Source organism: Delphinus delphis, chromosome 10, assembly GCF_949987515.2.
Source record: "Delphinus delphis chromosome 10, mDelDel1.2, whole genome shotgun sequence".
Taxonomy (NCBI): domain Eukaryota; kingdom Metazoa; phylum Chordata; class Mammalia; order Artiodactyla; family Delphinidae; genus Delphinus; species Delphinus delphis.
In genome coordinates, this window is record NC_082692.2 from 14,549,236 (window position 1) to 14,576,101 (window position 26,866).

At 36.6% G+C, this 26,866-nt stretch overlaps 1 protein-coding gene across 3 annotated transcripts in view; it reads left to right on the forward strand.

Annotated features, from left to right (window-relative positions):
* Positions 1 to 26,866, forward strand: part of RNF144B (ring finger protein 144B) — a 610,854-nt gene that overhangs the window by 372,015 nt on the left and 211,973 nt on the right. For all 3 annotated transcript variants that reach the window (XR_009520985.1, XR_009520984.1, XR_009520983.2), the window contains one exon: positions 2,078 to 2,218. The gene's annotated coding sequence lies outside the window, so the exon portion shown is untranslated. The remainder of the gene's footprint in view (positions 1 to 2,077; positions 2,219 to 26,866) is intronic.

Below are 26,866 nucleotides of genomic sequence, written 5' to 3' on the forward strand. Positions count from 1 at the left end.
AGTGAGTATAGACAATTTCTTTTTTAGGTTTTACTGCTAAAAGGAGAGAAATTCGGTGATAATAAAAGTGAAGTGGGAATTTCTGGCTCCCACTTGGGATGCAGAATACTGGAAAGAGACATTCTTACTCTCACCACAACAAAAAGGCAGTTAATTGTTGAATTCACAACTTTTCTTGAACTATCAGAGAGCTTACGTCTCAGGACAAACAAACAATTTAAAATATAAGGTAAGACTGGTGTTTCTAAATAGAAATGGAATGCAACAAGCACTTGCTTTCCTGTAGCAGATATTGGATTTCATTCAACTGTGCAAGAAAGTTTTAGCTAAAAAGTTTAATAAATTCTAAAGGGTGAATGTTGGCTAGCATGAGAGTATGGAAACTGTGAGAACCATAGACATAAGGGTTGTTCAGAAACACTTGCATCCTCTTCTCCATGGGTACTCATGAGAAAGACTGAGGGGCAAGGCTTTCTTGCAGTGCAGGCCCTCTGGAGAGGAACAGCAGCATTGCAGGAAGATGTAATGCCCTTCTTTCCTATTTTTCCTACTGATCAAAAACCTCCAGCTTCTGTGAGAAGGGTACCAAACTCTATTGCCTTCAGGCCACAGTTAAAAACCCATTGCAGCTGGAAAAAGGGAACAACAACAACAACAAAATATTCTATCCCTTAGTGGGGCAAGAAAATGCCCTGGGCCCAGATCATTAGAAATCTCCTGCTACTGGTTGGAGGGGTGGGGATAGTAAGAAGTCTCCACCTCTGAGACCCAGTGACACAGCATCTGTCAAAGACCGAAGCTAAACCAGAACAACAGAAAACATCTCCCTGTTTCCACCACCTGGCTACCAAGCACTGAGTAACAAGTATTAGTGGTCTACAGCTGGGAGAGGGGTATAAGCATGTGAAGAGACCCTCTCTGAAGTGCAAGTGCAAATAAAAGACCTGGAGCTGTGGGTAGAACAAACACTGAGGAAAACCCTCTGATGAATCAACTCCTACCCTAAGCGTAAGATAACACTAAAGGAATTTGAAGCCTGTCATGCACTAGGAATAACCACAGCACAATAAATCCCCAAAGCAACTCAATTCTTGACTAGGTTGACTCACAGCATGCTAGAGACCTAGCAAAGGAAACAGTGTGGCCATTTGCAGGAATACATACTATTTATCCAACCCTGTACACAAGAGATGTTTGGCTTAGTCTACAAAAGATGTTTGGCTTTCAAACAAAACAACACACCAAAAGCAAAAACCAAAATAACAGACAATCAGGAGGTGAAGTTAACAAAACCAGACTCAAGTTATGCCCAATTGTTGAAACTATCAGTTAGGGAATTTAAAATATTTATGATTAATACTATAAAGGCAAGAGTGGGAAAGGTGAACAGCATGAATGAACAGATGGAGAATTACAACCCAGAGACAGAAATCATAAAAAAATCAAATGGAAGTGCTAGAAAATTTTCAAAAAACATGGTAACAGGAAAGAAGAATGTCTTTGATGGGCTCATCCATAGATTTGATAAAACTAAGGAAATAAACAGCAAACTTGAAGATAGTTCAATAGAAATTACCCAAACTAAAACACAAAAAGAAAAAAGAGTAAAACAAAGGAACAAGAGGCTTCAAGAGCTGTGGGACAGTATCAAAAGGTCTGATATGCATATAATTAGAATCCATAAAGAAAAAGAGAAAGTGTACAGGACAGAAGAAACATTAAAGATAAAATGACCAAGACTTTTCCAAAATTAATGAAAGACACAAAAATTATAGATCCAGGGGGCTCAGAAAACACCCAGCTAAATAGTACTCTTCCCTGAAAACATTCCTAGGCAATTTTCATTCAAACTGCTGAAAATCAAAGAGAAAGAGAAAGTACTCAGAGAAAAAAGAAACATTTATACAGAAGAGCAAAGAAAAGAATTACTATAGAATTATCTTTTAAAAACTATGGAATCTAGATGACGATTGACATCTTTAACATGCTAAATTAAAAACAAACTTTCAACCAGCAATTTGAAACCTAGGGAAAATATATTTCAAAAATTAAGGAAAAATAAACACTTTTTTTTCAGATGAGCAAAATATGAGAAAATTCATTGTAGCAGACTACAAGAAATGTTCAAGAAAGGACTTCAGGCAGAGGAATGTAATATCATACAGAAACCTGGATTTACACTGAAGGAATGAAGAGTATAAGAAATGGCATATTTGAGGTAAATGTAAATTTTTCTTCGTTTTAATTGTTCTCTACACAAATAGAGGACTATCAATGTGTTGTGTATTTATATCACAAAACTAAAATGTGTGACAATTTAGGATTTTGGAGTATAATGTTCTAAGGTCTTTACACAATACGTGAAACAGTGTACCATTCAAAGATAGACTCTTTTACATTAAAGATATATATTGTAAACCCTAGGGCAGCAGTCCCCAACCTTTTTGGCACCAGCGATCGGTTTCATGGAAGACAATTTTTCCACAGATGGAGCAGGGGGATGGTTCAGGTGGTAATGTGAGTGATGGGGAGCGGCAGATGAAGCTTCGCTTGCTTGTCCGCTGCTCACCTCCTGCTGTGCGGCCCAGTTCTTAGGCCATGGACTGCTACCGCTACCAGTCCATAGCCTGGGGGTTGGGTACTCCTGCCCTAGCACAACCAGCAAAAAACTACAAACAATAAGCTGATAGTGGAGACAAAATAGAAAATAAAAATGCCTAACCTAAAAGGTAGCAGAAAAAAATAGTTTTCCTGTTATTCCTTCATGCCTTTTTGTAATCTATTCCAAACAGGAAAGAGTATTGTTTTTAATTTACCATTTTAATAGTTCTTAAGTGTACAGTTCACTAAAGCAACACTCCAGAATGTTTTTTGTTTGTTTTTTTTTTTTTTTTTTGCGGTACGCGGGCCTCTCACTGTTGTGGCCTCTCCCGTTGCGGAGCACAGGCTCCGGGCGCGCAGGCTCAGCGGCCATGGCTCACGGGCCCAGCGGCTCTGCGGCATGTGGGATCTTCCCGGACCGGGGCACGAACCCGTGTCCCCTGCATCGGCAGGCGGGCTCTCAACCACTGCGCCACCAGGGAAGCCCCCAGAACGTTTTTTTATCTTGAAAAACTGAAATTCTATACCCATTAAACTACCACTCCTCATTCCCTTCTCCTCCAGCCCCTGGCACCCACCATGTCATTGTCTGTCTCTATGAATTTGACTTCTCTGGGTACCTCATGTAAGTGAAATCGTACAATGTTTGTCTTTTTATGACTGGCTTATTTCACTTAGCATGAGGTCCTCAAGGTTCTTCCATGTTGTAACATGGGGAATGAAGGATTTCCTTCCTTTTAAAGGCTGAATAATATTCCATTGTATGTATATACCACGTTTTGTTTATTTACTCATTTGTTGATGGGCACTTGGGTTCCTTCCACCAACATGGGTGCATAAATATCTCTTTGAGACCCTGATTTGGATTCTGTAGGGTATATACCCAGAAGTGCTGGATTATATGATAATTCATATAATTTTTTTTGAGGAACCTCCATACTGTTTCCCACAGCAGCTGTACCATCTTACATTCTCACCAACAGTGCACAAGGGTTCTAATTTCTTCACGTCCTTGCCAGTGCTTATTTTGTTGTTTTTTTTTAAATAGCCAAATAACAGGTGTGATGTGGTAGCTCATTGTGGTTTCGATTTACTTTTCCTTAATGATTAGTGATGCTGTGTGTCCTTTCATGTGCTTACTGACCATTTGTTTATCTTTTTTGGAGAAATGTCTATTCAAGTCCTTTGCCCATTTTTAATAGACTTGTTTGTTTTTTGTTGTTGAATTGTAAGAATTCTTTACATATTCTGGATATTAACTCCTTATCAGATATATGATTTGCAAATATATTCTTCCATTCTGTGGGTTGCCTTTCACTCTGTTGATTGTATCCTTTGATGTAACCATGACTTTTTGAATTCAAAATAGCTTATTTTTATCCCAACTAAACTTCATGGCTTTGCATGTTTTCATCCCTGCCTAGAATGCCCCCCTACCTTCCTCTGTTTGGATAACTCCAGTGCACCCTCAAAGAGAGTATATTTTAATAAGCATGTAAGCCTTGTCCATTCTATACTTTTAAACTGCATTCTGCGTTCCAGGTTCTCCGTTTGTGACTGTTCAGCAACATCTTAAACTGTTGTATTTGCCCTGACTACACTTTATTGTGTTGACCTCTTTTGTTTCCTCTTAGTACCAAACTCCTCCCTGAATCAGAGCCTTCACATTTGATGTTCTTTCTATTAGGAGTGCTCTTTCTCAACCTCTTTATCTGCCAAATTCTCATCACCCTTCAAGTTTAAATTTACATGTTAATTTCCTCAGGGAAGTTTTCCTTCACCCTAGAGACTTAAATCAAGTTAAAGTGTTAAATAGTTCCTCACGACTCTATAATTGTCCTTCAAAACATTTATTAAAATTGTAATTATTTATTATTTTAGGGTCTCTTGAGAATGACATCTGCCTAATTCTGACCATTCTAATTATTTATTTTTTTCTTAATCTTAATTTTTTTGAGTTCTTTTTGATGTGGACCATTTTTAAAGTCTTTATTGAATATGTTACAATATTGCTTCTGTCTTTTGTTTTGGTTTTTTGGCCCTGAGGCATGTGGGATCTTAGCTCCCCAACCAGGGATCGAACCCTCATCCCCTGCATTGGAAAGTGAAGTCTTAACCACTGAACTGCTAGGAAAGTCCCCCTTAATCTTAATTTTTAATCTTAATAAAAGTAAGGATCTTGTCTCTCTTGTTTATCACTTATATCCCAGTGCCTTGCACAGTGCCTGACATAGAGTAGGAGACCAGTTTATAGAATAAATGAATGAAGTACAAAGACGTAAAGAAAAGAAGCATTTTGCTTAAGATGTAGGGGAAACAGCAGTTGAAAAGCACTGATATAATTATGAAAAAAAAGCAGCATATAGTATAAGTGTTTGCTAGATAGGAATTTAGAAAGCAGTCTATTATTTACAAAGGAGGAAACTGAGCCAATTAAGTCATTGCTTGTGACTTAATTCTGTTGTCACACATCTAATAAGTAACAGAATGAAGCAGGCTGAGATTCCATCATTATAAGTACTGTGCTCTTTACAATACACGATTCAGCTTTTATAGCTCCCCAAAATGCTAAATGGTAATGAAGTAAATGGACTTGTATTAAGTCGATCATTTGCACAGGAGTATGGACAAGGTCATCCTGAAATGGACCCCAAGTCAATTTAGCTAGGTGTTCTAGAAGTTCTAGTAGCTTCTGATGTCAATTTTAAAGGTGAGTTCTGTGTGAGTCCTCTTCCTCTAATGGCTTTCTAACTCATAACTTTATCCATAAATTTTGCATCACTTTATATTTGCTGCCAGGCTGCTCTCTGCATCAACGGGTTTTTAATATGTATTATCTACTTAGTAAATATGTGCTTGCTTTAATTGTTTCTAATTTGCACTGCTCAGGGAAGAAAGGTTTAGAGAAGCAATCTGGGAGTGTGGAATGAGCATAGGTCTTGCATCTTGGGTTTGAATTCTGACTCTGCCCTCCAAACCTTAGTTCTCTCATCTCTGAAATACAGGGGTAATAATACCTACATCCTAACATAGGTGAAATGAATTAATGTATGTAAAGGCATGACAAATAGAAAAGTAATCATTTAATATTAGTTTCATTCTCAGCCTAGTCTTTATAGATTTGGTGAACTAATCATTTCACTAATGTATCTGTTATGATTCTAGATTTTGATAATGAATCTTTCAACTCAACCTTTACAAATGGCAGAGTCTGAAATTCTTGAGTTCCTGTCTTCACAATGGCACCTGCCTTTATATTTCTGACCATCATAATTGTTATTTTTTGGTCTTCTCTACTTCTGATGTACCCTTATAATATCTTAATCAATATTCCAGGTGTGGGCCACCAAAGTTTAATAGAAGGTAGGTTAAAGTTTCTCAGTGTATACCTGTTGATGATTGATTGTTATAAATATTAAGAAAGAACTTTTCATAAAATTGATAAACTAGGAATTCATCCATTTTTTTCTTAGGTATTTACTGATCATCTCTTTTGTACATAAATTATAGTCACCCAATTTAGCAAATATAAATACAGGATGCCCAGTTAACTAGCTGTCTTGTATTTTATTTGGCAACCCTACCATAGATATGAGATAGTCTCGGTATAACAATAAAAGATTAAGATCTGGTTTCTCTCTAAGGAATTTTTTTTTTTTTAAGTTAAGGATATAGGCATGGACTTAGATAGGTAACCAGGTGATACATGGAAAGAAAGGGTTGCAAGTGGATGGTATATAAGTTCCTAGGGCTGCCATAACAAGGGACTCCAAAATTGATGGCTTGATATTACAGAAATTTATTTTCTTACAGTTCTGGAGGCTAGAAGTCTGAATTCAGAGTGTTAGCATGTTTGTTCTTTCTGAGCGACTCTGAGGGAGAGTCAGTTCCGTGCCTCTCTCTTCTAGCTTCTGGTGATTGCCAGCAATCCTTGACACTCCTTGGTTTGCAGATGCATCACTCCATTTTCTGCCTCAGTCTATACATGGTATTCTCCCTGTATATCTCTTTTCCTCTCCTTATAAGGACACCGATACTATTGGATGAGGGACCACTTAATTACCTCATTTTAACTTGATTACATCTGCAAAGACCCTATTTCAAAATAAGGTCATGTTAAAAAGCACCAGAAGTTAGGATTTCAACATATCTTTTTGGAGGACACAATTCAACCCAAACAGACGGTGTGGATATTGAATGCCATAGAGTTCAGAAAACGAATTATCTGTTTTGGATGGAATGATGAAAAAGGGCCACAGTAGTGTCAAGAATTAATTGAGCTTGACTTTGAAGGGTGGGGAGACCTTGTTGGAGAGGAGGAAAAGGGCTGGAAGTGGATGATGAATAAGAGAATAGTGAAGGGACTCATCTTCAAGGAAAGGAAGATATTTGCTGTAATTTACTAAGGATAATCACAATCATGCTGCAAGCTCTGAGAAAAGCAACAATAATTAAACTTCCTCAGCTCAGAGAAGCAACAGTGTCTTTACAAGACAGATTTTGTTGGTGTCCAAGTTTCCTTTCATGTCTAAAATTCAAATTGCTCAGTGTTAATTAGGTTTTGGCACCAACCCCAGAGATACTAGAGGGACAAGCCTGGGAAACTACTATAGGCAACCTTTGTATCCCTGAAGAAGGCACTAAGCCAGTTATACTGGAACCAACTTGGAGATTATATTTTAAATAAAATATTTATGTAAAATAAGTTGTAAACTGTAAGCAATCAATACATTCTCACTGTAGTTAGAATGCTATTTACTCAATAAATGGTCAATCTTTCTGACTTTTTAGGAGTTATCTGTATAGCAAAGTTGGTCTGGATGAAACAAAGACCAGAACAAAGGCTTTATGAGCTTTATTGATTGTATGAGAAGCCAGTGTAGAAGCATGCTAAGCCGGTTCTGTGTTTTTGTGAATGTGTACCGTATCATGGCACACCATAGAATGTACCATATTTCTATATAGACTGAAGGTTTTAGACCTGGATTTCCAAATTCTTGAAGGAAACAGGTGAAAATCAAGTTAAATAGCAATTCACAGAAGAAATAGAAGATTAAAGGGACAAGCCAGAAGAAATGCAGGCAGTGGGCTATTTACTCTTTTTCTGTTCCTTTGATGGGGACTTTTCTGGATATGTGTATAATTTCTCACATTTTCCCTGCTATAATTAGTCAATTAAGTTTATGTGAAGCTCTTTTTTTTTAAAAAAATGTCAGTTACCTTAGAACTTAGTAAATTACTGAAATGCTACAGGGCTAGGGTTTTCTTTTGGTTTTGTTTCAAAAATTCATTTGAAAAGAAAGGGGAAATCTAATAATTGGGATGAGCTCTTGCTTATTCGTTTTTAAGTTACCTTTTCCCCTTGTTGCTGCCCTTTTTAGTCACTAAAGAAGGAAGTGCAAATACAGGGATGGACAGTGAAAGGAACCTCTTGAATCACTGTGTTACTTACAGTTCTGTGATATTTGCTGCCAACAGAGATTTGGGTTTGTAAGGCTAATAACCACAGATCTACGTATGTTACGTTGTCAGTTGTTCAGATAAACTACCACAAGGCTGGGGTCTTGGAGACTGAAACGGTCAGATGTACTCAGTGAGAAAATAAGGATGTGCCTGCTTTCCCTTCAATATATCATTGTTTACAAAATTAATTTTTAATAAAAGTGAACATAAATATTTTATTCAATTTATATTGTTGAATCTATGTAGAGCTTAGTGCAAGAGTTAATCAATCAATCAATCAATTATGATTAACAAGAAACCTAGATCCAGTTGCATACCTCGTCCATAATCTGCAATTTATATCAGAAAAGCTTCTGCTGTCTTGGTTCTTTCCAGGCATTGGTAAATCTGACTCAGCAGAACTCCAGGAACTCTGTGATCCCCTGCACTTTGGCTGCTGACAAAGCCCCTGGAGCCTTTCTTCTGCCAGACACCTTTATTTAAATAATCCTCATTCTGGAAAGAATGTTTTCCATGCTTACCACTTATCAAGTGAAAGGCAGCATTTGTCTTTCTAACTTTTAAGGATCTCCCCAGGTTCCTTTCTTAATTCCAACGTTACTAGCTTGTGTTAAAATTCTACATCCCCAGGTTATTTGTGATAGATATGCACATAGCTGGGGTCCTTATCTGCACAAAAAGGAATAGCAGCTCAGGATTAAAAAAAATCCTCCTTTCCCCTATGGGACTAAAAAAATCTTTTTTATTTTAGAACATCTTAAAAACATATAAAGGAGAAGGGAAAACAACCCAGAGTATCACCACTTAAAGGCAACTGTTATCAGTATTTTAGTTTATATTCTTCCAGTCTTGCTGCTTCCTGCATATTTTATTTTGTAAACTAGTTGCATTTGTATTCTCTCTAAAATAGTGTGTGTGTGATTTTTTTTTAAGCTAAAGCTTTTCATCAGAGGTGGTATAGCAAGGTCATGAATGCAAGAATGTGAAGACAGAGTGTGAGAGTTCCAATTCTTATTCCTCTGTTTTTGCAAACTCAAGGAAGTGATTCAGCTTCTTCAAATCTTAGTTCCCTCATCCATAAAATAATCTTGGGATAAACATCTTTGTGTGAAAAGGTTTTTCTGTAGTTCAGTATATTTTCTGAATTATCTCAATTCCAAAAAGTAGTATGACTGGGTCAAGTAGGGTGAACATACTGTAAAAATTTCTTTCCAAAGGTGTTGTAGCTGTTGAAGTTTCCATCAGCATGGTATAAACCGGGAGGGATAATCATAAATCATGGTTTTAAGCCTCTCTAACCTTTAGGATGGTTTGTTGTGTCACCGTAGAAAACCAATACAGTGAATTAATACAGAGGAAACACAAGCTCTTTGGTTTGAAATACTCCTTCTTTAAAAATTAGCAGCCATTAAACATTGGAGCTGTCACGGATAGCTTTTTTCAAAGTGGAAATACAGTCATAGAAGACAACATTCCAAATTAACTGATGAGAATGGAGAGGTGAGAAGCAATTAAGAAATGAACAGGATGTAAAATTTAACATGGGGTTGGTGGTAGAGAGAATTAAAAGAGACCTGGTAAAATGGCCATTAAGAATCAGTTTGGTACAGTATGCAAGTCAAGGGTTGAGGTGACTTGGGGATTTGTGGAGTCTAAAAGATAGGGTGTTTTGAAAGGACAAATTAAGGGTTAATTGACTTTTTGCCTTGAATGTCTATTCCCCTATAGATGGATGGATCTTTGTTTGTGTCTCATATAGTATGGGGGGGCCAATATCGGAGGGCAGTGTTGATATATTTCACATACATTGATTTTGTATTTGGGTAATTTAGTAACATAATGTCTATGTATTTCTGTGCTAATGGTGTTTTTAAAAAGTATTATCTTTGTGAGCTTTGGGATGGGTACTAACTCCAGATTTCATTTTGTTATTTAATTTGCAAATACATATAAGTAATTGGAATTTAAGATTATACACTAGAGCTACATAGGATGTAGCAGAATTTAATTGACTTAAAATACACTAAATGACAATATGAAGAACATTCATTTTATTTAGTATTTTATAGTCACTGTTTTATCTTTTTGGTAGCCCCCTAACTATACTGAGTTTATGAATATTTCTGAGGAAGGTGGATTGACAAGTTTATGGAGAAGAAATTCTCTTGAAATGCTGCTAATGAAACCATCAGCCAATGTTCTAGACAATTGAGAGGCCAGATCCAACTCCCTTGAGCTTTCTTTTGAGGGATGAGATCTCAATATAAAAATTAGTATTGAGAGACTTTTACTTTTGACATTGGATATATTACCACTTTCTTTCCACTTCCAGTTTGCAATCAAAGTCATCTGTTGCTCCATTGCAGACTGTTCATTTTTTAGAAGGGTTAAGATTTTTACTACATGAACTTAATTATGTAATTACGTAACAGATCTGGTAACTGCTTCAGAGGAACCATTTTAATCTATGGGGTGCCTGAGATAGTCTTTAAAGAACATCTAATTACATAATTACGATGCCTAATAGACTAGAGTAACGGGTAGCAGGAATATCTTTGGAGCCATAAGAGAAATCTTATGGCCTTTAGGTAGGACATATAATATCAGTTATGAAAATAATCCCTCCATTATGTCATTATGTAACAGCACATAATGGCAAAGGAGATATTAATGCTGGATATAATAAATATTACATGCATTTTGCTCTTTTGACATAAATGACTTTCTTTAATTTAAAAAAATATGTAAAATCAATTGAAGATATCTTTATCCTGTGAGAAAGAAAAAACTATGGTATTTTAGATACAGAATGACAGTGACATTTGAAAGAAAAATTTTAAAAGATTGTAAATATATCAAGTTAGTTACAGAAGCATGCATATTAATTTCAAAACTACAAAAAAGCAGTTAAAATTTCAAAGACAGACAATTTAAAATAGTATATTCATATATTTGAATCTGGCATACTATTCTTCCTGAGTAGTAATGAAAAAAAAATCAGGAATAAAACAAAAACATGCCAGCACCTTCAAATACTATGATTGCTTTAGCTATATGCTGGGGGTGAAGGTTTTGTTGAAATCTGGGCAGTTCATCAGAAGAAAAGTGAATTTTAATCGAGGTTCATGTTGTTCAAACATTTTGGTGTTGGTGATATCATTCTTTAATATCTATTTAGGAATATATAAGCAAATACTAACATTTTGACTCTATTTTATATAACTGATAAAAATCTGTCTTGGTTGTTTTATGAACAAGAGGCTTTTTTGTTGTATGTTTTAAATTTAGGATACATTTTACACAAAAAGCCCAGAATCTATCAAAGTATAACATGGTTGGAGAGTCATTACCCGTTAAAAAGTTTCACACCAAAATATATCTGATGACAAAACAAACAGACAAATAAATACAGGACATGATTGACAATGGGTCCTGATACATACTAAATCTACTTTCCCTTTGCTTTCTATTATTTTTGTTTGGTCTGCATGAAAACTAATACATATGCAGGGAAAATTCTAAAACTGTCTGCCATAAGCATAGGCTTATATTCTCTGAGACCACTGGTATGTAGAGAAATAGTTGGCATCTGTAAATGAACATTTCAAATGTTTCACAGAGCCAGCAATTTTGGGAAGGTTTTTTCAACGAAATTTTGTGATAAAATTATCCAAGTTTTGGTCATGACAAATATTTAAACAGTACATTTTTAAATTCACCTAGGGACAGTTATCAAAATACGGCCAAAGTGTTTACATGCCTTTATATTATATCTTATTTTAAAAAGTCAAGTTTTGCTTGGTATGTGTAAACTCCCTATCCTTACATATCTTTTCTTCCCCCCCAAAATTTGAATGGCGTTCAAAACCCACTATGTTGGATTGAGTTCTGCACATGGGAATATTCATATTAACATCTCAAGCAAATGTAACTTCTCATTTTTGAGGCCTGAAAATATTTCCTTAACTAATAAGTATCAGTTCATTATTCAAGATGGACAGTATATATGAACTATGTTTCACATATGCTAGCCCCACCCTGTGGGGTAATACTTAATGCCCCTCTCGCTCATCAGCGTTCTCAAATAAAACACAGCAACCACAAGCACAGTGACATAGCCTGTATAGTTAAAGTCATTCTTGTACTAAATGAAAAGTAAGAATATTCTGGATATGACTATGAGGGAGTAACAGGACCAGATTTGCTTTCTCCCCCTAACCAACTAAGAAACCAGACAGCATATATAAAGCAATTGTTATCAGACATTACATGGCAGATAGCACATGATTATTATCCCTGATTACAATGTAAGCTGTATGACTGCCCCAGTTTACCACCTAGAGCCTGTATACTCTCTGCTGTGCAGGGACAGAGGAAGCAGATTAAAGCCATGGAATCTCACTGAGTTTTAGAGACATTGATTGGAATTTAGGGAGGCCAAAATATTGGAGCAAAGGAAGCTCCACAAAGACAGAGCTTGAAAGATCTGCAGAGATGTCCCCTTGAGTCTTTGGCAGAGTACCAATCTGCTCATGAATGAGAATAAACTATCCAAAGCTGGCAAAAGAACCACTGGAAATAAGTAGGCTGAACGATTCCTGAAGCTAACCATGGGCTGAGAGTAGTTTCTGTTTGTGTCAGATTCGTGAAGTTTCATAATAAATGAGGCATTGGGTAAAATACTTAGAAGAAAATTATCTTAGTTGTTGGGTGAAATTATCTCTAGAATAAAGGCTGCTCTGGACCTAACCTAACAAAGCTTCAAAGCAATCCTATACAGAAACAAAGTAAGACCAGGTAATCTAACTGAATCCCAGACAAAGAGGTCAACACCATTTAAAGGAATACAACAAAATCCTCCACTCCACAACATAAAATTCAATGTCCTACATACAAAAGAAAATTGAAAGGCATACAAAGATTTAGGAAAATATTACCCATAAAAAAATCAATCAGTAATTCAGACTCATAAGTAATAGAAATGATCAAATTAACAGACAAGGATGTTAAAAATAACTATTATAAATATGCTCCATATTTGCTCATTAAGGTTGAGATTGAGGAGAGCATGAACATGATGAGAAAGGTAGAAGATATAAAAGGAGTCAAATGAAACTTCTAAAAATTAAAAATAAAATGCATAGAATGAAAAATACACTGGTTTGGATTAATGTCAGATTAGACATTGCAGGAAAAAAAATACACTGGTTTGGATTAATGTCAGATTAGACATTGCAGGAAAACCTTGAAAACGCAATAAAAATTTTCCAAATGAAGTAGAAAGTGGGTGGGGGAAAGAATGAAAAACAGAAAAAGAATAGAGCACCAGTGATCTAGGAAACTCTCAGGCAATCTAACATATGTGTAATTGGTATCCTAGAGATTAAAAAAAAAAAAAAGGAAGAGGGGGAAAGAAACATATTTGAAGGAATGATGACCAAAATTTTTCCAAATGTGATAAAAATTAGAAATGTACAGATTGAAAAAATTCATTGTACGCAAAGTAGAGGAAACTAAGAAAAACACACCAAGGCACATCATAATTAAATTGCTGAAAACTTATAATGAAAAGAAAATTGTAAAAATAGCCAGAGAAAAAGACAAAAAGGAACAAAGATAAGAAAGACAGCTGACTTATCACTGGAGGCTACAAAAGCCAAAAGACAATGGAACAGTATCATTACAGTACTAAAGGAAAAAATAAAAGGACCTGTCTATCTGGTGGTGTTGAACTCAGTATTTGGTGACTGGGAGGATGGATTGTGGTAGATTTTATGATGCATGATCCTTCCTACCAGGGCATTATGCAACTCTATCCTGTTCAAATTAGGGGTGGCCATGTGCATGAATGTCTTGGCCAAAGAAAAGTGGTAAAAGTGTGTCATATGTCACTTTAGAACAGAAACTGTAAGAATAACATGTATCTTTTCTTTTTTCCCTTGAGACAGGCAATGTTATAGATAGAGGCAGGTCCATCAGCCTGGGATATGGAATAATGATAACGTGAAGCTGAGCCATAGCTGACCCACAGGTGACATGGAACGGGAACAAGAGATTTAACTTGTCATAAACCATTTTGATTTTAGAATTGTCAACACAGCCTAAGCTTGACCGTCCTAACTGATACAGGCAGCAAGATTAACTTGGGGAAACAAGGGCATATTCACAGCATGAGACTCTAGAAGAGAATACTTGCACGTCTTGCAAAGCCCTCAAATAATACAGTGCCAACTATGCAAATCTTTCTAATTTAGAAGAATGGTGATTGGTACCTTAAAGAAAGTGAAGCAGATAGCAAAGAGCTCACTTGCTAGTCCAAATTTCAAAAAGATAGAAAAAAATAAGAAGAAGAAAGAAACAGACCCAAGACAAATGTAAGAGAATGAAACCATACTGTAAAGCTTCAGAGAAGCTAGAATACCATATGAAACTTGAAAAATAGCTGAAGGCAATAGAAAGATTTGGTTAGCAAGGAGAAAAGCAACAAAACTGTAGTTTTTATGCTTTGAGTTGATGGTATAATATTAAGGGATGCATAGAAGTAAGCAGTTCTTAAAAGAACTAACTGAAAAGGCCATTAAAGACGTGGAAAAGAAAGGAAGTGTAGGTTAGGTAAAGAGGGTACAGAAGTACATAACTGTGTAAAAGGAGTACAAATCCATGGTTCAGAAACACTGTATCCTAGTGCTTTTCAGGGATTATTTCACTGGGATTGCTGAATGGCTGCTGATGACCTTTGATTACATTCTCTGTTCTTTGTTGATATATAATATAGAAATGTGATTTTTCTTATTTTGTATATTGATCGCATGGCATCGCAGAGCTCTTTAATGCCAACACATTAAATGCTTTTGAATTTTTGAACTAAGCAATATTTGTCAGCCAAAGTGATATCTTTTTTACTTCTTTGCAATTCTTATAATTTAAAAAAACATTTTGAACTGGGTATAATGTTCATTTCTCATTTTCATTTCTAAATTTTAACCTTTAAACATATTGTCCACTGTGGGGTTTGTTTTTTTTTTTGACAGATATGAGATTATGGATGTTTCTTCTATTTTCAGTTTGCTAAGACTTTCTTTCCAATCACAAAGAGGTCTTAGGATATTAGACTTGCTTTTCCTATATCTATTTAGATGTTATTTTTTCTCATTTTAACAGTAAAAATGGATAGATATTCAAATTTTAATGAATACTTGCATTCTTGGTATAAATCCAGTTGGGCCGTGATGTTGTGGTGGCTGTTTCTCATACGTTAGATTTTTCATCTGTATTCAAAAGTGAAATTAGCTGGTAATTTTCTTTTCTCTTTGATTCTGTTTTCAGTATCAGGTTATGATAACTTCATAATGAATTAAGATGGATTTATTTTTAAGTTTTCTTATTCCTTAGAATAGTTTATATGAAATTTGGAATTTTATCTTTCATTGATTGATTGAAGCAACAAAAAAAATTATCCAGACTTCAATTTTTAATCTTTTTGGTATAGGTAGTTTTTTACATTTTAAATCAATGTATTTAATGATTATGGCTTTATTCCTTATTTTTTAAAATAGAGTTTGTTAACTTGAGCAGTTTTAGGTTCACAGAAAAAATGAACAGAAGGTACAGAGATTTTGTACATACACTGCCCACACACATGCACAACCTCCTTCACTATCAAAATCCCTCACAAGAGCAGTTCATTTGTTATAATCAGTAAACCTGTGTCTACACATCGTTATCACCCAAAGTCCATAGTTTGCATTAGTGTCCACTCCTGGTGTTGTATATTCTATGGGTTTTGACAAATGTATGATGGCCTTTATCTACCATTACAGTATCAATATAATGTAGTTTCACTGGCTTAAGGTTTTGGGTGGTCATAGTGTTTATTTTAACCCCAGACTTGCTTGGCTCAAATTACTGGGAGACACTGTTTTATCTTACTTGGATTTGATGATGAGACAGAACAGTGTCTTTTTATCTTTTTTTGTTAACAGGAGAAATTTTCTCCAGCCAAAGTCTTGAGCAAGGGTATATAGCCTTGTGAAGATTTAGCCTTTTTCAGTTGGGAACAGGGGGTATTTTCAAGTCACCAATTTGTATGAACTCAAATTTACCACCACATGCTATTAAAACTCAAGTCTTCTAACCACTAAATTTCCTATAAATTCAGCTGTGCATTTATAAGAATGTTTGTTATGCTTACTTCCACAGAAATTCTAGTTTCTTATTTTTGGCATGGGGAAATTTCTAATCTGCCAAAATCTTGCAAATAGAAATGCTTTGGGGTCTTAAAAAGTTTCAAGATCCGAAGAAATACTTAATAATGGGGATGCATGATTTATAAAAAATAAGAAAGAAATGAAGAAAAAAGTCTTCCATGGGTTTGTGATTGATTAGCCTGTGTCAGTTCTCCAGAATATTATAAAGACACTATTAAAAGATTGGTAGGAAATACTTAAGGAAAAATCACTAGGGTTCCAATTGACTTATTAAATATAAGTTTTAAGACGAATATCATTTTTGGACAAGGTCACTCAAGTTAGAGAGTGTCAGACAATAAGGACTGTGTCTGCAACATTAGGAAACAAAGAATGATCCAAAAATTTAAAGGAATCAATGAGTGTGGGTGATGGGATTGGTACTTTGTATCTCAATTTGAGGGAGACTTTTGAAAAGAAGTCTCACGCAATCTTACTGGATGAGCTTTCAGTGTAGCAGATGTTGGTGCCCTGTCCATATCCCCTCAGCACTCAGCATTTTGATAGCTCATTACTGCAAGCACCTGCCACTTTCTGCCTGAGGACTTATCGGTCCCCAGCAGTGTGCTTGGCCCATGTATAGGCCAGGGAGTCAGCGCCTTGTCAACAGCCCTAAGTCATTGAGAGACGAAAGTCCATGGCTCTGTAACCCAGTTTTCTCATCCCTCCACAGAGAGTCCTGTATCGGCTTCCTTGCTTCCCTTCCCTGCTTCACTTCTCACTCTCCTCCACCAGCACTCTCTGAGGAAACTTTCCGAATAAACTACCTTTCTTTAAATCCAGATTCTAAGATACGAAAATCATTTCATAAACCGTTAACAATAATTGTCGTTAATTGGTTTCTGTCAAAAGGGGTGTTTCTAATGATACCCTGTGAATGTAATTTTGCCTTATCTTTCATAATTTCATAAATAATTGAACAAAAATTTAGACATTTTCTTAACAGATTTGGAGATGACATCGTAGAGGTGCAGGAGGAGATGTAGTGAATATGTTAGAATCGGGATCTACGTAATTTTTAATAGGCTGAAAAACAGATAAAATCTAACAAGGTTTTATATTGAGGGATTAAGATCCTCCAGTTGACTCTTCCAAATGTGTGATATTATCATTATGTGATAATATTTTAGAGCTATTGGTTAATAGTAAAATTAAAGATAGTTAACACTGTGTGTAGCTGCTGAAAATGCAGATGTGATTTTGGGTTAGATTAATGAAGCAATATCTAGACCAAAGGAGGTGATAATTATGTTTAAGTCTGTAATAAACAGGCAATGATGTTTTGAATATCATGCTTTTCAAAAGATAGAAACAATCTAAATGCTAGAGGAGGAAGGAGGTTGAAGGCAGTTGGAAATGTTATATGGAAAACGATGAAGTAAATATGGTTGTTAGGCATCAAGAGAAGAAGAATCAGAAAACATGATAATTGTCTTTCACTGTTTAAATATCTGACTGGTGGGAAAGGAAATAGACATGCTTGAATGACCTTAAGAGTTATTCATATCTGTATAACCAGTGTCTAATCCAATGCTTGCATATCGTAGGCGCTCAGTAAATGTTGGACAAATGAAAAATTAATGGTACTGCATGTACATCTCAGTTAACTGTGCAGTTGAGAGAGGACATGTACTCTTTTCATTTTTCTGTGTTTTTCCATCCTTTTGTGTATCTCATATTTGAAGTCATTCTTTGGGTAGTGAAGTCAAGATAGAGGACCAATTTTCTGCTCTATGAAATATCTCCCAATAATAGTGATTCTGTAACTGCACACTGTAATGATTATGAGGTCGATGCCTCCTGATAAATACAGCCTCCAGTTTCCTACTCTCTTTCATATAAACTGTCCCTGAGTTTATTATCTATAGCAGTGGCAAAGGTTTGTGGTAATGTTTGCTTCAGTCTTTTGTCCTGCCTGTTATATTTTCCTTTTGTATTTCCCTTGGGTTATATCATGCTTCAATACATTTAAATCTTAATATAGCAAGTGAATTTATGACATAAGGAAATAAGCCCACTGACTTCTATTATTCCCCACCTCAAGTTTTCCCCTATTTCCCAATCATTTTATGCTTTCTTAACAGCATATTTCAGACTGAGAATCAGATGAAATTGTTTGATAAAAACTGTATAACGCATTTCTTTGTTTATGCATTTTGGAGTCCTTTTCTTATCTAGTCCAGCGAGACAAATGGTTCTTTTTACAGAGGTGGCTACCTTAAATACCTAGGTCCTTGCTCATTGTGGAGTTATGAGGAAGCTGGCATCCTGCTCTGCATCCTTCAGGTCCTGGTCTGATGGCCCTTCCTCTCAAATGTTCCTCATGACTCCCCACATTAAGCTTAGCAGTGTCTCTGATGTGCTGCATCAGACTTTGCATCCCACTGTTTGTAAAGTCTGTCTGCACATCCTACCAGACAGTAAAAGTTGCATCCTCAGCACTTAATACTGTGCCTAGAACGTAATAAGCACTCACTGACTATGTGACGAGTATTTGTTCAGAACAATACTTTTTCAAAAGGTGCTTTTGACTAAAGGAAGCTATTTCTGTTATTCTGTTTCTAATACTCTTTCTCATTTTGTTTTATATCTCAGCATAGTTGAACCTACAGTTGTAACCTGTTGTATCCCTTGATTACTATGCAAATTTTCCACATGGCTTTACACTTCTCTCTGTTCCTAAGAGACTGATCCACTCACAGTATTTCAAAAGCAGATTTTGAGAAAACCTAGACTTGGAAGATGCCCCCTTTTTGTTTTGTTTTGTTTTGTTTTTGAGAGCTGTATTCAGAGGTGTAACCTTGCACAAGTCAGCTAGCTTCTATGGACCTGTCTCCTCACCCGTAAAAGAAAGGAGGACTGGATAATCCCTAAGGTGAATTCAAGAGAAAACATTCTTTAATTCTATGATTGAGAACAGTTTTCAGTAAAACCTTTGTAATTCCTTGCCCTTCCCTCCCCACCTCCTGCAAAGGCGCCCTGATCATTTTTCCTTTTCTTTGGGCCTGATTGTCTCTTCTTGTTTATGGCTGCCACTAATTTGCTCGTTTGCTTGCTGGAAAATAGCTAATTAAAACCCACTTCAGCTAACAAGCTGACTGGGACCATGCAAATGTCACTCTCTGCTGTCTGCTATTTCCGTTTGTACTTTACATCATTAGTGTTTTTTTTTCCTCCCTCTGTTATAATGAATGCAAGGATAGATTTAGCGCCCTCTTCACAGGTGTGCGCTGGTACAACGGCCACCGTCCCGGGAAAGCGCTGCCGTTTTACTGCACTTCAGCACTTTGAGTGTTATTACCCCTGACGGTTAATGGTTTCAGACTACATTGCTTGTTAGTGCTAGATTTTTGAACAGCTTCATCTATCTTTTTGTTTTTACAGTGACTGGCCGCATTAAGTATATGTATCTGAGCTATTAGTCCCGTCCGTTCATTGCATGCATTCCATTTGGTGTAGGATTCTTTTTTCCTCTGTAAAATTAGTATGTATTGTCATCCATATACTTCAACACATCGACTTTTGTTATAAGTATGCTGTCATCATTGTGCTTTCACACATTTGCTAATTTATTGTAGCTAAATTAGACCTAATATTAGCAATTTTGCAGCTGTTCCTTTAGAATATACATGGCCGTATATTTGTATGTTATTTAGTAATTATAGTCCACTGCAAAAGAAAATGGACCTTGTTCTCAAGAGGGGGAGAGGGGAAAGATGGAAAAAGGGGGTTCAATATAAACAAATTCACCTGAGAGCGAAAAAGAGAGCAAGGAAATGAAGAGAAAAATGCATTTCAGGAAAGTTAGACGGAGTAGATTGCAGAGAAAACAAAGAGCAGCGAATGCTTTTGTAGGATTGTGCAGTTTGAAGGGCACGTGTTTTAGGCCTGAGACTCGCAGAGAAGCAAGCATTCTCTGGGAAGGAGTTTTCACTGCTCTACTCTTCTGTTACTGTGAATATGCTACCTACTTGAATAGCCGAGCAAAGAATACCAGGGGGAAATGATGGTAGGGATTTTGTGTGAATTGCAAAGAAAAGGAGACGAGCACAGCCTGTGTGGGTGCTTTCATGAAAACATGGTATTCAGTATACTGAGGTTCAAGGCTTAAATCATTAGGTTTAAAAACATGCCTGAATAGGAGACTGTGAGGATAAGGAAATAAGAATGGTTTGGATCTTTACATTGTTCAGAATAATAAACAGCTTTAAATGCAGGTTTTCACTTTGTATCTGGAGATGATATTTGAAGGAATATGAAAAAGAGTGCCTGCAATGTGTACTCTGTGTGTGTGTGCACACGCGTGCATGTGTGTGTGTTTGTTTTGCATTTTAATTAGGTTATGAGAGTTGGACATGATACAGGCATCTAAAATTATACAATGTCAGTTTTGGTATAGTGTATGAGGCAAGATGAATGATCAACAAGATAGATCCTCCTAGGACACAAACTGCTTGGTATGAATCGTTGGGTATTTTGTAAAGCCACCTGGGTACTGTTTAATATACTGAGTTAGTAATCCATTTAATGGGACCCTCATGGTCTAAAAGGATTCATGAGTTGTCCCAGGGTTTACGGGCCTATTCCTAGGAGGTAACTTACTAGGAGAACCTAGCTCAATAAGTACTCGTTGTTATGAAAATATTCTATGTTTTAATGGATCCAAAACATTATGTACAATGGTTAAAAACAAAACTTATAATGGCTCTGATGTCTTGACCTTGAGAATATATCCTAGGCAGGTCAGGTCTATTTTCCTAGGGGCAATATGTTACTTAGTATATTAGAGATTTGGGCGTAGCATCCCTCTTTGATATTCATATTTTCATTCCCATCAGGTCATAAGAGATAGATTTCTGTTGCTGACTGTGCCCCATTCTGACTGCCGCCTTCTGCTTCTTCCTTAGTAGGGCTGAATATCTCATTTCTCTCCTCAGTTGATCAAAGCCTGCTCTTCAGCTCTTAGAAAACAAAGCAAATTGAAAGGGCTAAAATATTTTGTAGTGTTAATCCTCACTGGGGTTTTATATTTTTATAAGGAACACTCGATTAAACTTAAAAACATGATGTTCCAGGAGTGGAATTTGAGGGAGAGTCAGTAGGTGGGGAAGCAAAAAATTTGAGGGTTTTGGAGCTTATGAAATCAACACATGTAGAGAGTTATGGATTCATAAACCTGGCTTTTTCCCTTTGAGAATATATGGGTCTTATCAGAACTTGCAAGACCATCAGTGAACCTAACCCCAACCTCATAGACCATGGGGACAATTCCAGTTGGGATTTAAGGCAATGTTGATTTAATAAATAAGGGTTGAAAGTCAGAGACAACAAATATCCAAAAGCACCAATAGCAAGTGAAAAAAAAAAAAAGCCCATGAGGTCCTCTTCATGCCTTGGTATTGTTCCTTTCAGATCACATTGGATTGAAGCACCATGTGATATGTTCTTTGCATAAAGCATTTTTTGAGTACAGAGCTCAAGTAGAATTGAAATGACAGCAGGAGAGTGCCAGTCATTCTCTCGATAATCCTTTGCAGACTCCAGGCCCTTCACCAGCAGGGATCTACTGCTTTAGCCTACCTGCGCCCACTGGGACAGCTGATGTTGAACACTGACTCTACCACCTGTTTCGAGAATCTAAAATTGATTAAATTAAAGTCCCCCCCCCCCCAGTCTACCTCCTCAGGTTCATGGAAACAGAAGACTGCTCCCACTTGACTTTTTTCTCCTAATCTCTATAGCTCCAGAGCAAGCTGCTCACCCAGATACCAGGGCAGCAGAAGATGGTTGATAAAAGCGAACAGTAGACTTTGAGATTTGCCACATTTTTTGAACGATTTGGTGGCTGCTTGTTGGGACAGATTCAGAGACAACATTTAACTCCTTGACCATTCCAGGCCGTATGGCATGTTGTGCTGTGTGGTGATCAGAGACGCTTTCAGTCATTTCTTTTAGAAGATATGGCTTTGGTTTTGGTTTGATTTCTTACTACACCAGCTTTGCCAGTTTTATTCACAGGGCATTGCCATTTTTGCTTTACATGTTTATTGGTAGTTAATTATGGAGTTTTAATTCTATGTAACTCTGGGTAGGATTAATCCACCAAATATTTATTGAGAACTACGAAGTGCCTGGCATTTGTATATCTTTCAGGCAATTATGAGATATCAAAGGCCCTTCTGGCAGAAAATTAGTCTCTGAGGTAATATTTTGTAGGCTTCGTTTCCAACCTTTAATTTTCTGCCTTCACGTGATTTACATGGGCAACATTCTCATCAGTAACCTTAGTCATTACATTCTCTGCTTCTCAATAGGAGGTGAAAATGGAGAATGGGTCAAGATATTCCACCCCAAGGTGATTCAGGATCTCTTGGGCATAGAGAACGTGGGATAGTTTAAAAAATCTCCCTCTACCCCTGCCTCCAACTTTTCAATGTCAGGCCAGAGATTTTGATCTGTCTCTTTACAGGGTATAGCTGGTGTGTCTATTTTTTCATTTGGAGAATTATGGCACTCTAGAATGGATACAAATTAATATGTGCATCAGTAGGAATTAGCACGTTGGATATTTTAAAAGCAAGCAAATAAGTAAAACAAAAACAAACAGGATATTACCGCACACGGTTTCTAGCATGGGGAAAGCAATGTCCTGCTTGAAGAGGTCAGCCAATGGGTGCATTGTAAACTAGGCTGAAAAGTAAAAAAATAAAATCTATTGGAGTCCTGGTGAGCTGCTGCATTAGGGATTCTGTGAAGCCAGATGGAACATGGCTGCTTACTGGCTGGGGAGAAGCATCAAAACTATAGAAAAACAGTTTTCTGAAAGCTTGTGGGGCCCAGAGGTCTGACCTCATGTTTTTGCTGTAAGTCACCTCTGTTCTTAGCAGGGCACTTTGTGAGGACCTAGCTCTTGAATTTCCACATTTACTCTCTTGGGCCTATTGTCTCAAGAATTTTATGTGTGTGTGTGTGTGTGTGTGACATGTCCAAATTATGTATATGCTCATGTTAAGTAGCTAAAAATTAACTAAAAATATCCTCCTGGAGATCAATGTGCTGAAATGAAAACGCAAGCTCATATAGTACCCCCCAAATTCAGATTAATCAAAGGCTAAAAGATCAAACACTTAGGAAACTCTTTGGTCTTCAATTTCTAGATGTCTTCCAAATGTCAAGTTACAGGGTAAAATTACAACACCTTCCTTCACCCTAAGATGTTACCAGAAACGGTGCTTCTCAAACTCTTCTACTGAAGCAATCTTAAAGTGGTCTCACTGGCAGAGAAAAGAGAGCAAAGAATGGTCATCGTGGAGGGAGAAGAGGGTAGTTGTAGTCAGATACCAGCTGCTGCAGAAGAGAAAAAATATTTTTGGAGTCTAATATTTTATCTTAACAATTAATGTGAATTTTTCCATTCTGTTTAACAGTGCATTCATGGTTCTTCTAATTTTAAATGTTTTCAAAAAAATATTTGAATACAGGAAGAAGTCCCATACTTTGGTGCTTTAATGATTAAGGAATGACCTATCTGAAAAAAAACCCACCTGCATAGGCACACTTGTATCAAATTTTGGAAAAACTAACTTAATTTACCATTGGTTTTTTAAGGGAAGTCATGGGAAAAAACTAGAAAGAAAACAGATGAATGGGAAATTTTCTTAAAGATCATTGTTGTGATTGTCTTGGGAACAGAGAATATGACAGCTATTAATTTAGGACTCAGAGTGTACTCCAATAGAGGTAGTTTTATACTGGTCCACAAGATTTAATTGTAAGAGCATTTTTCTTTTCTACTATTTCAAAACTTTCTATTGCCTAGCAAATTAAATTGGTTAGCCTACCTCTTCTTCTAATCAGTGACTCTTAGAAGTAAAGAAGCTGTAGAGAAAGTTAGGTCCATGCTTTTGACATAGCAATCTTGGGAACATGGACCAATGAGGGGTAGACCCTGTTTTTGATAAAGAGCAAGAGGAGGGAGCCTGTGGAATCTGAACCACAGCTGTGAGGTCTGCCTAGTGCACCAGCCCCTCTTTACTGCTCAGATAGTGCCCTTACAATGAACTCAAACCCTTCAACTCTTCCCGGACAGAAGCTTTGGAAGGGACTCGTTGGCAGAGGGCACCTGGACTGTGAACTCCTGCTGTCTTGGGACCTTGGGGGGGAAAATTGGTATGGGGTTGGGAGGGCAAAGACGGTTGGTGTCACATTCTTCTTTGTCCAAGCACTTAACAATGTTGCCTCTTTTCCCTTTATAGAAGCGTCTACTGCTAAGAAGGCTCAATTTCATTGTTTCATATGCAAGGGATAGGATAGTTCCCTATTTTGAATTCCTCTAAATAGCCTGAGGCCAACTGAAACAAACCAGTAAACGAACAAACAAGCAAATGCAATGTTTATTGGGTCTCTTGTGTTTAAGGCTTTGTGGTATCCACTTTCAGAACCCCACACAAAATGGTACCAAGTAGATATTTTTGAGGTATAGCCTTCTCCAGGACATATTATAAACTGAAGCTAATTTACCAATCAGGCTGACCACACTCATTCACTCAGGGATATTAGGAACTTGGTAGATTTTGATGAATATTCTCTTCAGGAGCTAAATTCAATGTCACTATTGAGTCACAGTTGCTAGCTACTTTTTAACATCATTTTGCAAACTGAAAACCATTGTGAATATATTTTCTTAAGATGAATGGAGATAATGCAGATTTCTTTGGAGCACTAGTTATGAAGACTAATTCTACAGGATAAGTGCTCTGGAAGTAAGGGGGGCTCATAGTCAAAATGTCTCTTTAAAAATGAAAAGGGGTGAAAACAGATCTCCTTGCTTGGGCACAGTGTGTGTGCTTCTGACATGGGTCATTTTGTCATCTTTGTTTTATATTTCAAAGTCTAATGCAGTAGGTGGACACAAGGAAAATTCAATGTCTGTTGAGTAAATGAACAGAATTACTGATTTCAGTGTTATTATAATGAATCACAGAAATTCTTCCAACTCAGCCTGATTTAGCTGTCCATCCTATTCTGATCCTAACTGATATGATATACTGAAAAGGGCCCAGCATCACATCTGTAGTATTCTTGACAAAACCATATAATCTCCACCTAAGCGTGGGGAAACATAGACAAATACCAATTGAGAGACCTACAAAATGTCTGATCAGTAGTCTTCAAAAGTGTCAAGGTCATAAAGAAACAAAAGCAAAGTCTTCAAAAGACTGGAGCAGTGTCACAGATTAGAGAAAGATGTGTGACAATTAAATGCAACATGATATCCTGGATTGGATTTTGGACTGGAAAAATTATCTTATTGGAAAAAGTGGAGAATTCTAATAAGGTCTGTAGATTACTTAATATTATGTCAATATTAATTTCCTGGTTTTAATAATTGTACTATGGTTTTAATATTGTACTATAGTTATAAAAACCGTTAACATTAGGGGGAACTGATGAAAGATATACCGAAATTCTCTAATATTTTTTCTACTTTTAAAAACTCTAATATTATTTCAATATTAAAAGTTAGAAGAATTAAAAAAATCTCTCTCTGCCGTTGAAAGGCCTAGAAATAACGAACGACCCAGCCACAGTGAGCCCATCTAATGTCAATACTGTGTCCTTTCCATACTATTTACTTTTAAAAGTTATCAGTGCTCCTTCTTGAAATTGCTGATTTCAGGTCTCTGTCAGAAAATGTGTAAGGTGAGCCCAGGACATCTTATCATAACAGAAAGCAAGGATATAAAAAAAAGACAAGATGAGTTGGGTCAGGACGACTTCGGAGTAAACTTGGTGAGTGTACCCTGGCCAAAGATGGGACAATTTGAACTGTGGTAAAGAAAACAGCTGCAAAAGGTCCAAACATAAATTATGTTTAAATTCATGGGTTCATAATGATGTTGGGGGGAGAAACCTAATTGGTCACCTTTGGAGAATGTTGGTAGCAGGGAGGAAGAAAACTTTCCTTTACACTTCTAGGTTCTTTTGGCTTGTCTAAGAATTAAATAGACAGATTAACAGGAGAAAATCAAATTTAATATTGTGTGTACGGAAAGCCACATACATGAGAAGTTCAGAGACAGAAAAGTAAAATGAGGTATGTAAGCCATCCTGAACTGAGGAATGGGATAAGGACCTGGGGCTTCCAAGGAAAGGAGGGTCATTCACAGGGCAATAAGAACAGATTTTTGGTAATTCGATGTTTGCTGTACCATACAGATGGGGCCACTTAGGTAAAATTTCTCTCTCATAATAACTCTTTTTCTGGGAAAAATCCTCAATTTAAATTTTTCTAGGTGGTTAAGGGAGGGGCAATCGTTTCTCTTGAACCTACAGGCTCTTGATTGCCTTTAGCTCAAAATAATTCTCATGCAAATGTAGCATATTATTGGGATGCTCGTTCGGAACCCCTGTACTAGGGAACTTACTCATGATTTTGGAAACTAATAAATAAGGGGGAAAAACGCAGCATTTTCTTGCCTTTCCTATACAGCTGAATCTCAGAGTAATCAATAGCAAATTACTTGAACACTAGAGGTAACCTCTGATTTGTAGCC